Source organism: Petaurus breviceps, unplaced genomic scaffold (genome assembly GCF_028583685.1).
Source record: "Petaurus breviceps papuanus isolate PSGF00001 unplaced genomic scaffold, PetGlider_PUasm1.0 90625, whole genome shotgun sequence".
In the NCBI taxonomy this organism is placed as follows: Eukaryota; Metazoa; Chordata; class Mammalia; order Diprotodontia; family Petauridae; genus Petaurus; species Petaurus breviceps.
In genome coordinates, this window is record NW_027187289.1 from 2,688,547 (window position 1) to 2,704,438 (window position 15,892).

The 15,892-nt window shown below is 37.0% G+C and overlaps 1 protein-coding gene and 1 long non-coding RNA gene across 2 annotated transcripts in view; one reads left to right on the forward strand and one right to left on the reverse strand.

Annotated features, from left to right (window-relative positions):
- The window catches only part of UBAC2 (UBA domain containing 2), a 259,982-nt gene that overhangs the window by 10,042 nt on the left and 234,048 nt on the right, over nucleotides 1-15,892 (forward strand). The gene's annotated exons all lie outside the window — the stretch shown is intronic.
- On the reverse strand, nucleotides 4,903-14,257 carry LOC138142992 (uncharacterized). Its single transcript, XR_011163579.1, has 3 exons — nucleotides 13,319-14,257; nucleotides 11,703-12,682; nucleotides 4,903-6,209 (listed from the first exon to the last, which is right to left on the reverse strand). It is a non-coding gene; the product is annotated as an uncharacterized lncRNA (long non-coding RNA).

Genomic DNA, 15,892 nt, shown 5'->3' on the forward strand with positions numbered 1-15,892 from the left:
TCATCATCATCATCATCATCATCATCATCATCATCATCATCATCATCATCATCCTGGAGGCAATAGGGAGCCAGCCTAGCTTCTTGAACAGGTGATTCATTTGGTCAGACCTTTGCCTTAACAAGGTTTTAGCAAATGTGTGTGATGAATGGGTTGGAGATCGGGCAGACTAGAAGTATGGAGACTAAATTAGGAGGCTTTTACAATAGTTTAGGTGGAAATGTTATTGATGTAGAATAATTACTTTTATCTGCCTTTTAATAGTAAGTGACCGTAGAGAGCAGGCAAAACTTCAAATGCAGATCATGCCAGACTACCTCATTTCCTTTTTTTGACAAGGCTACTAGATTGGTTGATCAGAGAAACAGATATCCTTTACCACATATTAGCAAAGTATTTGATCAAGTCGGTCATGCTTTTGTCTTAGATCAGATGGAGAACTGTGGGCAGGTGATTGGTGTTTTAGGGCTTACTGAATGACCAGACCCAAAGACTGGTCATTAAGCTTTATTAAGTTTAAAACTACACTAAGAGTTGTAGGATACTCTGTATATATTATAGTATGTAAGTATATAAAATATATACCTATGTATTTATATAACATATGATTATACTATTTGAACAGTATGTAAATAATATACAGTACCTTTATGAGTGTATATATACACATGTAGGCACATATATTATACTGTTGCAATAGCTGAATTTTTGCATTTCTCCTTGTAGACACTACATTATTTGTTACCTTTTGGAGGGTGGGAAGTTTTATGGTAGAAAGGTGGGCTTATAGCTTTTTTAGTTTCCACTTGATCACTGCTTGGTTTCTTCATGTTTGAACCACTTCCTTCTTCACTGGTTAAGTTACGAAATTAATCATTGACTCACCCTATCATTATGAGTGCATACTAGTAAAGAGTTTAGTGAAACCTTTTATTTTTTTTAAATTAATTTTAAAATGTAATCATCCCATTCTACTATATTTCAGTCATTCTTTTATATATATTATACTTGTGTGTGTGTGTGTGTGTGTATAAATTTTTCAAAGTAGTTTATTTGAGAACTACTTTGATTTACGTGTCATTAGTATGGATAGATTTATATATTCTTTATATGTAAAATTTAGTAGGTTGGGATAATCACATAATATTATGCCAGTGATAACATAATATGAAAGCAAGCTGTTATAGTGTTCTCATAGATTTCATCTGGCAACAGCAGGATTGAGTTGTAGAAAGGTTTTCCTCTTTGATACAAATAAAGAAATAAATCTTGTAAAGTATAACTATAACATGACTACTTAAAAAAAAAAAACTTAACAGAATTTATACATTTGAGTAACCAAGATATTGAATTGTCTTTCATTGGGAGGTTATTATATGTATAGAGAGTCATTGTGGGATAGTACAAAGAACTCTTGATTTAATCATTTAACCTCAGTTCCCTCATCTGTAAGATGGGAATAATAATTATTATAGTATGCATATTCATAGGGATGTTATAAGGAGCAAATGAAGTAATGTGTGTGCCACACACTGCAAACCTTAGCACTCTGTAAATGTCACTTATTCCAACAATTCTACTGCTACACAAAGCATTACTTGATCAAAGTCGTAGGAAGAAAATATATTCTTAACTTAACAAGGGATAGGTGCAATTGCAAAAAGAAAAAGAAAATAACTGATTAAATAAAACTAAAAAGCTTCAGGATAAACAAAAGTAATGCATCTAGGATAAGGAGGAAAGAAGTCAAATGGGAAAAATATTTTTGTATCATGTGTCATATAAGGGTTTGATTTCTAAAATATATAGACCCCTAACACACACATGTGTGTGTGTGTGTATATATGTGTATGTGTGTGTATATATATACACACACATCTAGCATATGTGCACATATGCATAGGGTGTCCCAAAAGTCTTAATGTAGTTTTAAGTTATGGAAGCATAATTTTTAATAAAGTTCTAAAAATTTAAAACTGTACTAAAATTGTTAGGACATCCTATATATATGAATATATGCGACCAAAGCCATTTTCCAATAGATAAATGGCCAAAGGATATGAACAATTTCCAAAAGGAGAATTGCAAAATAATAACAGCTATATGAAAGTATATCCCAAATCGCTAATAATAGGAGCAATACAAATCAAAATAACCCTGAGGTTTTACCTTACAGCCGATAAATTGACAAAGATGACAAAAAATCATAACAGCTTTGGAGGTGTTGTGGGATAATAGGCACACTAGTACATTCTTGGTAGAGCTGTGAATCCATAAAAGCATTTTGGAAAGCAGTTTGTATAAATAAAGAGAATGAAAAGTCCATACCATTTAACTAGCTAGTTAACATAGCTAGTTTTATACTCTAGAGAGGTATTTGAAAAGAAAAAAAGTCCACAATACAAAGTATTCATAACAGCATCTTTTGTGGTAGCAAAGAATGGAAAACAAATTAGATGCTCATCAGCCGAAGAATGGCTAAACAAATTGAGGTACATGATTGTAATGGAATATTATTGTGCTATACAAAATGATAGATACGAATACAAAGAAGTTTGGAAAGATTTTACATAGTATTTTGCAAGGCTTCCTTTGGAATTGTTTTCAGAATCTATGGCACTTTTTTTTGAAAGTCCTCAATACTGACAATTCTCCGTCTTTGAGGTTGGATTTTTTTTTTAAAGCTAAAAGTGTTTTGAAGTCAAGCCAACTAAGTGACATAGATGATTTTGCTAAGTAATCCCCAAATTACCAGTTAGGATAGAACCTAGGATAAAACAAATACCAATTAGAGTAAAAAATGCGGTATCACTTGCCCAACTGTGACTAGTCATATAATTTTTATTTAGTCTTATCTGCAAAATTTTCCTCATCTGTAAAATAGCAGTATTGAACTGGATGACTAGTCTCTTCCAGAGCTATGATGTTCTGTTTCTGTTGGACCAACAGGAGTCTGAACAGATGATATGTATTGATGGAATGAGTTTCAGAGGGGAAGATATTGGCAAGTAATGATGGCTGAGGAAAGTCTGCAAGTGTCAATGAGAGGAAAGGCATATGTTGGGTTTTCCTTCTGGCCTCAGGGAGGGATCATCAAGTAAAATAATATAGAGGGAGAAAAGAAGAGAGCCCTGGATAGACTCTTGGGGGGGACACCCAGGGCTAACTGTGTGATCTATATGGAGATCAAGCAGAGGAAACTGAGAAGAGGACAGATAGGTGGAAGATAGTCAGATATAGAAATCCAGAGAGAAGAGTGTGTCAAAGAGAAAAGGGTGATTGACAGTGCCAGAGGCTGCAGAGAGGTCAGGAAGGATAAAGACTGAGAAACGGCAGTTAAGAGATCATTGGTAATGTCAAGAGGATTGCCAGGGATGCAGTGTCTTGTGGAGACACACAGATCTCCATTAGTGTAAGAAAATAGAAAGAGCGTGAAGAGTTTGAGGATGAATGGGAATTCTCCTTTCCAATGGAGCAGAGATTCCGGAGGGAGGGAGGAGAAAAGGGTATCAGTCAGTATGGACGCATTGATTGTTTTCTTTGTGCCAAGCATGGCAACAAGGTGCTGGTCATACAAAGAAAGGCAAAAGCTTAGCAATAGTGGGGACAGGTTTTTGCCTCCTCAGATGTGGTCTCTGAGTCACAGGGATAAGGAGCGGCAGCTTGGAAAGTATGGGGGAGGAACCATGTGAGGATCCCCTGCCCTTCAGAGTCTTGTGACTCAGTGTAGGGTAGGGACTTGTAAAGTCTCTCTGAAGATAATTCCAGAAGATGAGTATTGCATTGAGCAGTGGTAGAATCTGTACCTCTAGGCCTAGTCAGGAGACTTGGGTTCTAGCTATAGAAAGCAGAATTTTAGGGTTAAAAGAGACCTTGGCTATTAGGTAATCCAGCCCTTTTTTGTATAGGTGAGGAGTAAGTTGAGGTCTACAAAAGATTAATGACTTTTCCAAGACCATCCTAGTTAGTGATAAAACAGGGAATAGGAACCAGGTCTCTTTATTCTCAGCCTATTATTTTTTTTCCCTATTAATTCGCACTAATTTAGTTGTGTGACCTTGAACAAATCTCTTAACTGCTGTAAAATTCAGTTTCCTTATCTACATTCTGAAGTTGAACTCTGTGGCTTTGGAAGTCTTCAAATTATATGAGGCAGAGCAGGCAGGAAGGACTGTGGTGTAGACATTTATGATACTCTTTGTTCTTCTTTCCTCTAAAATAAAAACAAATAGTGAGATTGGGAAATCAAAGCTTGATCAGATCTTTCTCTTGAATAGAGTAAATGTCATTGTTTTTTTAAAAAAGAATTATATGTAATGTATATGAGTCAGACTAATATATCACTCATTCAAATAGGAAATGCAGTTTATAGTTTGGATTTTGATAGTGTACATCAAACTTAGAAAATATTTGTGTTCAAAGAAAAGGGAAGTGGATATTTAAGATTTCTTGATATAGATATAGGGTTATTAAGGGTTGATAAAATATAAGGCAGAGAGGGACAGGAAAATAGCTCTCATAGTCTTTCTTTTTCATATCCAGTTTCTAATTAGCAGTCGGTAATTAAATCAGTTGATTTTCACTAATCAGTCTCTTTCTCCCTCTCCCTCTCTCTCTCTCTCTCTCTCTCTCTCTCTCTCTCTCTCTCTCTCTCTCTCTCTCTCTCTCTCTCTCTCATTGGAGATCCATGTCTATTGACCAGTAAGTTAACATATTGCTGCTAGAGGACCTGAACCATATCAGTTATGATATTATTATAAAAAATGAAATCAGAAGGGATAATGTGGTTGCATCTAAATGGAAGAAAGGCTCACAGGTTCTCTTTTGAAAGGTAAATAAAGGAGTTGGTATAGTTGGTTTAATCATGCAGCAAAAAAATATCATTTCAAGCTCACTTGGTTGTTTCATCTTATTTCTTTATGATGTCTTTTGCTATAGTTGGTTTAATCAGGCATCAAAAACATATCATTTTATGTTCACTTGGTTGTCTCTTCTTATTTCCTTATGAGGAACATAAGCAAAAAGAGCACTACGAACATGAGTTCAATTTATGTTTCTGCCACAATCTTTTGCAGAAGACGAGACAGAAAAATTCTATGAAGAATTTGGCAAGATCTTCTAAATTAAGTGAACATTTATGTTAATTTTTGCTGAATTCAATGCAAAGGTAGAGGAACATAGGGGAAAATGACAAAAAATGCATTTGAAAACTATAATTCAAGATTAAAAAATGAAAGGAATCAGACTTCCAAACTATTCAGAAATTTCCCATCCCTATGTAATGAATCTACCTTTAAAAAATTATGAGAAACTTAATTATCAACAAACATAATTTCTGTATGCAAAGGAGAATAAAAGATTGTATATGAAATGGTGAATTTACATATGATGGTTTTTAAAAATGTAAACTTTTTTCAGTTAATTTAATTTTTTAAATTTTTTAATTTTTTAAATTAAATTTTTAATTTAATTTTTTAAAATTATCAAGCATTTATTTATTTATTTATTTTATCCCTTTTCTCTCTCACCCCCAACACTGGGGAAAAAAAAGAAAAACAAAAAACCCTTGAGTTGAGCAGGACAGATTCCCATGTTAGCCATATTCAAAAATATGTCTTATTCTGCATATTTCTACATTCGGCGTATCTTTGTCAGAAGGTGGGTAGCATTCTTCATCATCTATCCTCTGGAATGTAGTTGATCATTCCATTGAAAAGAACTTTTCAGTCTTTTAAAATTGTTCACTTTCGGGGCGGCTAGGTGGTGCAGTGAGTGAAGCACTGGCCCTGGAGTCAGGAGGACCCGAGTTCAGTTGCAGCCTCAGACACTTAACACCCACACAAAAAATCTAGCCGTGTAACCTTGGGCAAGCTACTTAACCCCAACTGCCCTCCAAAAGGCAAAAATATTGTTCACTTTCACAGTATTGCTGTTCTATAACTTGTTCTCCTGGTTCTTTCTGCTTCGTTTAGCATCAGTTTATACAAATCTTCCCAGGTTTCTCTGAAACTTTCTTACAGTTTCTTGCAGAACAACAGTATTCCATTACATTCTTATAGGTACCATAATGTGTTCAATAATTCCCCAATTGAGAAGCACTTCCCCAGGTTCCAGTTCCTTGTCACTACAAAAAGAGCTGCTATATTTTTGTATGTATAGGACCTTTTCTTCTCTTTGTTTTCTTTGGAATATAGGCTCAGCAGTGGCATCTGTGGATTGAAGGGTATTGCTTAGTTTAGTAGCTTTTACAATTCCAAATTGCTTTCTACAATGGTTATGGCAATTTTTAGCTTCACCAATAGTGCATCAATGCAACTTTCCCACAGTCCCTCTAGCATTTATCATTTTCCTTTTTTGTAAACTTTTCCAGTCTGATGAGTTTGAGGTGGAATCTCAGAATTTCTTTAACTTCATAATTCAATTTCTTTAATTCTCTATTACTGATTTACAGCATTTTTTTTTCATATGACTGTTGATAACTTGGATTGCTTTCCTTGAGAATTGTCTCTTCATATGCCTTAACCATTTATGGTTTTTACTTAAGAATGCTATTTCTAGGGAGAAATGTGAGGGAGAAAGAAAAATGGGTTTATGTGTTTTCCAGTAGTCTAAAATGGGTAATTGTGAACCCACAACAACCTTCTAAGGTAGCTAGTCCAAATATTATCACCATTTTGCAGATTAGGAAGCCTAAGTTTAAGAGGAATTAAATGACTTGTCCATGATCACACAACTGGAGGAGGTAGGATACAAATACTCTGTTCTGGTTCTATTTTACATTATTTCATAAAGGTCTTTCTAAATTTCCTTATGTTCCTTACATTTGCTAATATTAGTGACATTATCAGATTCTATTATATTACTGTACCATAACTAGTTTAAACATTTCCCTTTTGTTAGATTCTTAGTTTGCTTCTCATTTTTTGAAATTTCAAATAATGTTACCATGGACATCTTTGAAGAAAGAGACAAAGCACTCCCCCTTTTTCTTAATACTTTGGGATATATTCCTAAATTTTTGGGTCAGAGTTTTGTTTTGTTTTGGTTTGTTTTTTTTGCAACTTTTATTGAGACGGAAACGAGCATAATATTTGGGAATAGTAAGATTGGATTCTTTTGCACTGACTAGGACAACCAGAAGCTCTGGTAGCTAAGGTGGATTTCACTTAAAGGTAGAAATAAACACTTTGTTAGTCAAATTAAGGTTGGTTTTTGTTTCATGTTTGTTTGTTTTTTAAATGAAAGTCCAGAGTGAAGATGATCCAAATTAGCAGCACTGATCTGAATGTGAGACAAGCAGGCAAAGTCTAGGACAGTTAAAGTGATGTTGAATATAATGTACCCTTTTTTACCCTCCCCATCCCAGTGATTCTGAATCCCTAGCTGCCGAAGAACAGATGCCCTTTCTCCTCAACCCCAACTGCTGGATGCCTAAGTCTCATCCATCTCATTCCTACCCAGCTCCTCCTCCATGGCTTACGCTTTCTCGAATATCCTGACTCATTGGCCTTGGTGAGGAATTCAGAATACTGTCAGCCCCTCATTGACATCTACACTTCCAGACTTCCCCTCTACCACTGTCGCTCAGACAACATTTTGCTCTCTGAGGTTAATGCACACTATCCAGATTTCTCATCCATTCCAGATGCTAGGTATCTCCTGAACATTCTCCCTCTTTCCTTAGTGTCAGGCACAGTCTCATTTTCTTTCCTAATAAGTCTTTCCCAATACTAAGGGATTTTCAGCATACATATTGATATTCCTTCTAACAGCCTAACTTCCCAATTTCTTAATCTGTTTGGTTCCCAAGACCTAGTCCTCCACTCCACTTCAGTTGTGCACAGCCAGAGTCATTCTCTTGTTCTTGTCACCACTTGTCAGTGGAGTTTCTTTAACTGATCATTATCTTTTATCTTCCCATTATTCCTTTATGACTACAAAGAAATTTCTTCCTGTTCATTATTCTCAACATTTTCCCAGGTATTGAACCCTATATTGGCTGTACTCTTATCCCTTCCCCGTCTTGACCCCTCAGTGAATCAGTGAGACTACTAACCTCTGTAGTCTCAGATATGTGCCCCCTGCCTGTCATCTGTCACACCTTACCATATATACCTCTACCTTGGATAATTCCCACCATTTGCCTTGTACATTCCCACTTAGAGCTGCTGAACAGAGCTGCAGGGAGTCACAAGCTGATTGGGTCCACTACACATTTATCTTTTTTTTTAAATAAGTTTTTATTGCTATTTTTTAAATATCATCTAAATTTCCCTTTGTATTCCTGCCTCTCCCTCTAAAGAGACTCGAGGCAGGCAGACCTTGCCTATGTAGTCTAGGTATTAGGTGAGGAGGGCGGCCTGCTCTACAATGGTGGCAGTGTCAGAGAAAAGGAGGCGTATTCCAGAGGTGTTACAAAGTGAAATGCACAGCAACAGCTTGGGTATGGGGATCCGTGATAGTGAGGAATCTGGGATGACTTCTAGCATGGGAGTCTGTGAGACTGAGTGGATGGTATTGCCTGTTGCAGTAATACGGAAGGGGGTGTTGGGGTACCATTTAAGGGAAGCGATCATTAGTTCTGTTTTGGACATATTTAATTTAAGATGTCTACTGGGCATTCAATTTGAAATGTCTGCAAGGCAGGTGGAGATGTGAGATTGGAGGTCAACTGAGAGATTGGTACAAGATCTATAGATCTGAGAATGATCAGCATAGAGATGATAATTCCATGGGAACTGATGAGATCACCATGTGAAGCAGTATAGAGGCAGAATGGAAGAGAGACCCAGATAGAGCCCTGAGGGACATCTAGGGTTAGAGGACGTGATCTTGAGGAGGATCCAGCAAAGGAGGGAGAGAAGGAGCTAGGTCATCTAGGTGGGAGGAAAACGAAAACGAGGAGAGAGTAGTACCCTGAAAACCAACCCACAGTTTTATAATGAGGATTCTGAAACCTAGGGAGTTAAGTGTGCTAGGTCAGTGATTGACCTGCCACAGTGATTTTGTACCACTGTACAAGAAACATAGCAAGAACACTGGTCTTGGCTTTCAGAAATCCCAAGTCTGTTTGTTTGTTTGTTTATTTATTTGGAGGGGGGAAGGTAGGGCAATTGGGGTTAAGTGACCTTGTTCAAGGTCGCACGGCTAGTACATGTTAGGTGTCTGAGGCTGGATTTTGAACTCAGGTCTTCCTGACTCCAGGACTGGTGCTGTATTCACTGCACCACCTAGCCACCCCCAAGAGATCCAAAATTTAAATCCCATTTCATTTCTCCTTTCTCAGACTCAGTTTCCTCTTTCATAAAATAAACAGGATAATAACATCTACTTCACAGGATTATTGTGAAGATCAAGTGAGATAATGTATGTAGAGTATTTTACATATCTGAAAGCACTTATATGTACTCTTATATGACCAGTAATTTGGCTGCTACCATTTTACCCATAAGACTAAAATTTGGGAAATTCCTAAATCTTGTACCTTAGATGGGATTCCTAGGCTTTTCCAATAATGACTACTTTATGTAACATAATTTATAATATGACTGTCATACTAATTTTTCTCTTCTAATGATTTTTTTTAGGATAGTGTCCTATACTTCAGTCAAACAACATCATAGATTATGCTTTTATCTCCATTGTCAGAGATAGAAAGCTTCTTGGTTGGTAATAGGAATTCTGTTGCCTTTTATTAAAACCTTGTTATATATGTTTATTATGAAGAATGTAGTCATCCACCTTTCTAATTGTTTCATTTTTAAAGTTTGGAAAACCATAACGTAGAGGAAATAACTTCGCTATTTTTATATACTTCAGCAAGTTCACAAACCACAGAAACAGTTGTAAATGTGGCAGTTGCCCCCAGGGAAAAATCATGTGAACAAAAACCAATCTAGTTCTGGAAGTGATTTTAGAGCTAATAGGCCAGTGGCTCTCAAACTCTTTCCAATAGTGGAACCCTTTGCTTTAAACAAAACTTTACTGTAATATTTAGGATAAAATCTTTTAACATGATTTTTAAAGTGCCTGCTACTAACGGCATCAAGTAACAATTAGATCCATTGATCTAAAGGAATAAATGTTTAAAAATATTCTGAATATGCCTATACGACAAACAACTTACTTGGAAGGATGGGTAAAATTGTTTATCAATAAGTATTTTATAATCAGGAACAATATTTGTTATTGGATAAATTGAGAACTGAAGGGACCTTAGGGATCACTTAGTTCAACTCTGGAACTAGATAACTTAAAAAAATTATCATTGAATACACTGCATCAGCTATACTAGTTATAAATACAAATTAGAGATGGCATATTGGCATTTTTCCTATCTTAGGGATCTTGTTTTTTAACTAGGTTATTGGCTATTTAAAATAATATATATTATATATTTTAATACATATTTTATATTATACATTATATGATATATTATTTAATTTATATTATATAAATATATATTTTATAGGTTATTTTAACTTGATTATTTACATTTGACTTATCTCTTCAAACTCCTGATTTATATGTAATGGATATTGCAGTGAGAAAATTTATGGTGAAATAGCAACAATAACAACACTGCCAATACATTCCAACAATTGAACGCTGGGTTTTTTTAGTGTTTGATTCTAGACTGGTAAGAAGCCAACATTTTGCTCAAGTAATCGATTTTAGCCGAGCAACACTAACAGCTAAAGGGGATAGGCTTCCAGAGTTGGGAAGCACTGATACAGACCAACCCTTTATTTTAAAGACGAGGATGCGGATGTCTTCCCAAAATTAAGTGTCTCTTCCAAAATTACCCACCTTTGGTGCGGCATAAAACCTGCACTCTCCTGATCAGTCATGGAGTCCTATACTCTGTTATAAATGAACAAGTACTTATGACAAGGTTGGCCTGTGGAGTTCTTTCTGACTGTGAAAATGTGATTCTATGAAGTGTAGGCATGTTACTTGTTCTTAGGAAGCTTATGATCTAGTGGGGACCTATATCTACATAAAAACTTTCACAACAAATGGAAAATCTTATTAGATCCCTAAGAGAGACACAGAGTGGAAGGTGAAATTTTTTTAGATGGGCATTCAGAGAAGGCTATATGGAAAAAGTAGCACAACCTAGATGTCACCATATGGATAGGATTTCAGAAGATGGCGTTGTAGGGGAGAGCATTCTGGTTATACAGAATAGCAAAGGTAGAGAAGCGGTAAAGGGCAGAGTACATGTTAAAAATGTGAGTGGTTTAGTTTGTCAGGAGTATTGAGTGTGTGACATGACCACTATGGCTGATTTGTTTTAGGGTGAAGAGAAGAGTTTGTTTGTAGGCCTAGGGGCAGGATCCAGTGAAAAAGGGTGCAGTGTGCGCCCTCTGTCCTCACTCTCCGGACCAGGGATGTTCCATCCTCCCTCTGGGTTCTCTGGTGTCCTGAGGTGTTACTAAGATGTCTCCTCTGCTGCCGTATTTTAGCCCCTTCCAGTGATGTTGCCCTTATTGTCAGGGGCCTGTAACTAGCACTTCAGTTCCATTTAAACACTTAACATAATAGCTCTTAGGAAGGAATGTTTACTACAAAGATAATAGCAGAAACAAATATAGAAACATTTCCAGCCATATATCTGAACATATTCTCTCCTATATCACCTTAGTCTCTGGGCAGTTAGGCTTAAATTTCCCTCAGTTCGTAAATAACATTGGTCCTACCAAGTTTATGTCCCAAAGGCGGCATTGCTACTGGATAACTCCTCTATTCAGCTTTTACTTGGATCGGTCTAGGAGATCACCCAACCCCTATCCTGAAAATGATTCCCTGCTTCTTTGGGCATTAATGCTGTGCTGGCTGTAACATCTGGCCTGGATTTCTGTGACTTGACCTCTTAAACTAAAGGATTGGATGCTCCAGTCTCTGGTGGTGTGAGCAAAACAGTTACTGAGTCCCCCTAGATTTGCAGTCTGCCTGTACAGCCAATCAGAAAAGTCCCCTCCTGGTCACGTGGTTAGCCAGCTGGAATTTGTTATACCACGTCCACACATGCTCCCCAGTTTCTCCAAAGTACTTCCATATGATTTCCCATATGATGGGAGCTTTATTCCTCTATTCTCCATGTAGAGGTTGCATCAGCTGAGCAAGCTGATGGCATTGGGGCATGTACTAGGCTTTCATTATACTCTCTCACCTTTTTGAAAAATTTGCCTTCCCTGGCAGATGAGTTTCATTTTGAATACATCATCCGTGTCCCCACTCCAGAACAGTCCTTTGTGGTTTCTGAGGAAGCATAAACAGCCTTTCATTTGCTTCCCCAGTACCATACAAGAAAGTCTCAAAACACATATTCAGGCAAAAAAAAAAAAAATCACAATTTTCTTAAAATACAGAGTTTTACAGATTTAGCATTAGCCTTAACAACCCCAAAAGCAAAAAGATGAAGAAAATTGGCTTCCTGTCTTAGAAGGAAATGTAGTCCCCTCAGAGCTTTCCAGATGACATGATGCTTTCTCCATTTCAGATTTAGATCTTGGTGTTGGCTAGGAATCATCCTCTCACTTTCATGTGAGAAACCAACCAGACTTGACTTGGTTCCTACAAAATGACCTCAGTCTCAGGGGGCTGAGATATTTCACCTTCTCTCTGTTCCCATTCTGAACCCATGCTTACAGTGTTGTGTTCAATAATTGAATAACTCCTAAAAAAAAAAAAAAGAAAATGAAGCTTCTAATCTCAGGAAATCCCTCTCCTAATCCCATAACATGTGGTATTTTCTCCACCCAGTAATTATGGACATGGGGTGAACTGGAAGTCACCACCCCCTTGAGAAACTAACTATACTGCGTGAAAACTCAGATCCCAAGATTTTATCAACACACACAGTCATCCAAGTGGGGTCTGGACAGAATTTCTGTTTCCCTTACTACACAGGGTATACCAAAATTGCTGTAGGGGTGCCTATACCATAGACAATCCTTGTAAAGGCCCAGGCAGATTTTCTTTGGGTCCTTGTTCTAAATGGCACACAAAAGTGGATCTTTGCCTCTTCAAGGACAGTCCAAATGGAATTGCATACTCACCTGACAGGACAAATAATTTTAATTAAAGAAATGGCAACACAAGGTCATAAGAAGCCCAGAAATGAGTGAAACTCCCAAGAAAGGAACTAATCACTCTCAGCTACTAACTTGGGATTTTTAGGCTGTAGCAGCAGGCACCCCAAGCGTGCTCAGGGTGGCTGTCCATACAGGTTCTTGAATCTGATTTGTTAAAGGAAAGCAACTCAAAATGGGTTAACAAGCTTACTTTAATCAGTCAGACATATATCGTTTACCTTGTTCAGGAGAAAAGGTCAGCACCCCGAACTTCAAAGTATACAGGCAGAATTATCAAGACAGAAACAGATCAAGTAGACAGCTTTCCAAACTGTCCAACCATTACATCCATACCAAATCAACATCTGGCTTTCAACATCTGGGTTTTTCAAAGCCGGGGGGCTCTGGACAACGGCTTCCCATAATACAGATCAAATCACAGAACACTTCTCAAAGTGAGCCCCCAAAACAAAGCCTCACATCAGGGCTTATATAGCCTTCTCCTAGCTCAGAGAATGTAACAACCTTCTGGACCCACTGGCCAATCAAAAAGTATCTACTGAAAAACAAGCCTCCCACCCCAGGCTTCAGGTGCACTTTAGCCTAGGGGCAGGGAAGATCTTCCAAATTTGCATTTCCATTATGTAGGCAAACAGGCAAACTCTATCCTATGAACTTGCAGGGCTTGAGGGTTCCACTATAAGCCAAACAATCTAGGACTTTTTAAATGTAAAAAGAAAGTTTTTGAACTAGGTACTAGTGTTCTAGTGATGCAGATGCTTTATTTCTTATGTTAGACTCTATCCATATTTATGTAGGATTTACTAATACAGTGAATTTTAGTGTTTAAACACTAAATGAATCAACAAATGTAGATGTTTAAGAAATTCACTTTAATAGAACTGGCTTGTGGGGGAATACACACCTGACAACCGACTGTAGAATTACATTTTTTTCCAGTTTCTCTAGTATCACACAAATAAAAGTATTTAAAATTGAAAGTCCTGGGTGGAACTGATGGGATCTGCCCATGTTCCAGACTCCCATTACAAGGAAAAGATGGAGAATCAGAGAGAAAATACAAAACCATTAGAAGAAAGTTGAGAAGGGCACCCAACGGCACAAGCTTTGACAAGAAGGGTTGCTTTTAACTCTGATATAGGGAGAGAGAAAGATGAGAGAACAGGAGGAAAATACAATGATGTGTTTTTTTAAATATGTGGAGGAGGAGTATGATATCCTTGGTTTTAGTGATGTAAGAGATGAAATTATTTGCCACAAGGATTGAAAGTGTTTGTGCTGTTGCTGATTTGAGGTAACAGGAATAGGAAGAAACAGCTACTATGAGGAATGGTAAGGGGGAAAAATACATTAGAACAAAAGGATTGTCAAGCGACTGAAGTTAGAGAGTTATATATTTACAGTGGACTCAGTTTCTTAGTATAAAAGCATAGAATCCTGGAATCTGAATTAGAAATAACTTCAGAAGTCATCACATCACCTTCAGCCTATACGTGAACAGGAATATATTACGTTCACCCTGTCCAACAAGTGGTTACCCATTCCATTTAAAGACACTGAGTTAGAAATCTGATGATGGGGAGTTAACAAGGATGATGAGGTGAAGGACTCTCAAGTGACTGCCAGAGGGTTCAAGCTGGTGAGGGAGAATGGCAAGTCAAATAGTTATTCATTCCTGTTCCTTGTAGAAGAGGAAATTAAGTAAAGTTATACACTGAGTATAACAAAATATGCAAGTTCCAAACACCATATTTTAATACTGTGGATATTAAGATGCCTTATTTGGAGCAGTTATTTCTAAGGGAAGACAACCATTGCAGCCACACTCACAACAGCAGTTTTTGTCTTGGAATTCATTTAAATAATTACCATCAATTTTATAGCAAAATGTATATATGTTTTGCATGCCATCAAGAAAGAGGAAAGCATTATAAAGAAAAGGAGAAGTGAATGAAAGAGAACAGATGATAGAAAATGAAATTGGTCCAGAAGTCTAAAAACAGTCTCCTTTTTTTGTGTAACAGTTTGCTTGGGAGTTTAAGTTTTGAAGGAGAAAAAGCTGAAGCATGGGGAGGTCTCCTGGAAAAACAATTAAGAGCCTGAAAAATAGTTTTTACTTCTTTTTTCTATATGGGGAGAGAAGGGAAAAAAAGATTGAAGATTTACAAAATTTTAAAATTGAAATTAAAAAGTTGTCACCATAGTTTCCCAGTGGGTTGTTTTGTTTGAGATCTGATTCGACGTACCTGGCTGTTGTAATTAGATAGCGCCATGCAAACAAGATGGACAGGTCTGACTGGAAAGGGCAAAGCAGGCATTGCATAAGGCTGTGAAGAGCCTCTGGATCTCTTGTAGTCTCTGAACTGAGTACACTGTTGTAAATGGAACTCATATATGTATAAAAGGATCAGTCAGGCAGCATCCAAGTAGACTAATTGAAATTCAAGTGAAAACATTAATTTAGGAAAGGCACCAGGAAGAATATCTTCATGTTCATCCTAAGGTTTGCAGCTGGAGATTGTCACTGTATTTAATATAGATCAGCTGCCTATTTTGTGTTGTATCAGTTTTTGAAAGGGAAAGAAAATTGGCTGTTACCAGAAGGAGAGTATAGAAAGCTTTAGACGAAGATAGTGCAAAACTTTACATGAGACTGTGCTGAGTGTTTAAGTCACTCATTTATATATAACTATTGAACCATCATGGAATGTGAGTGCAATTGCATTTTAATTTCATTCAACTAGTTGACTCTGTCAGTAGTAACAGGAACCATCCATCACTGCCCTGTAAAA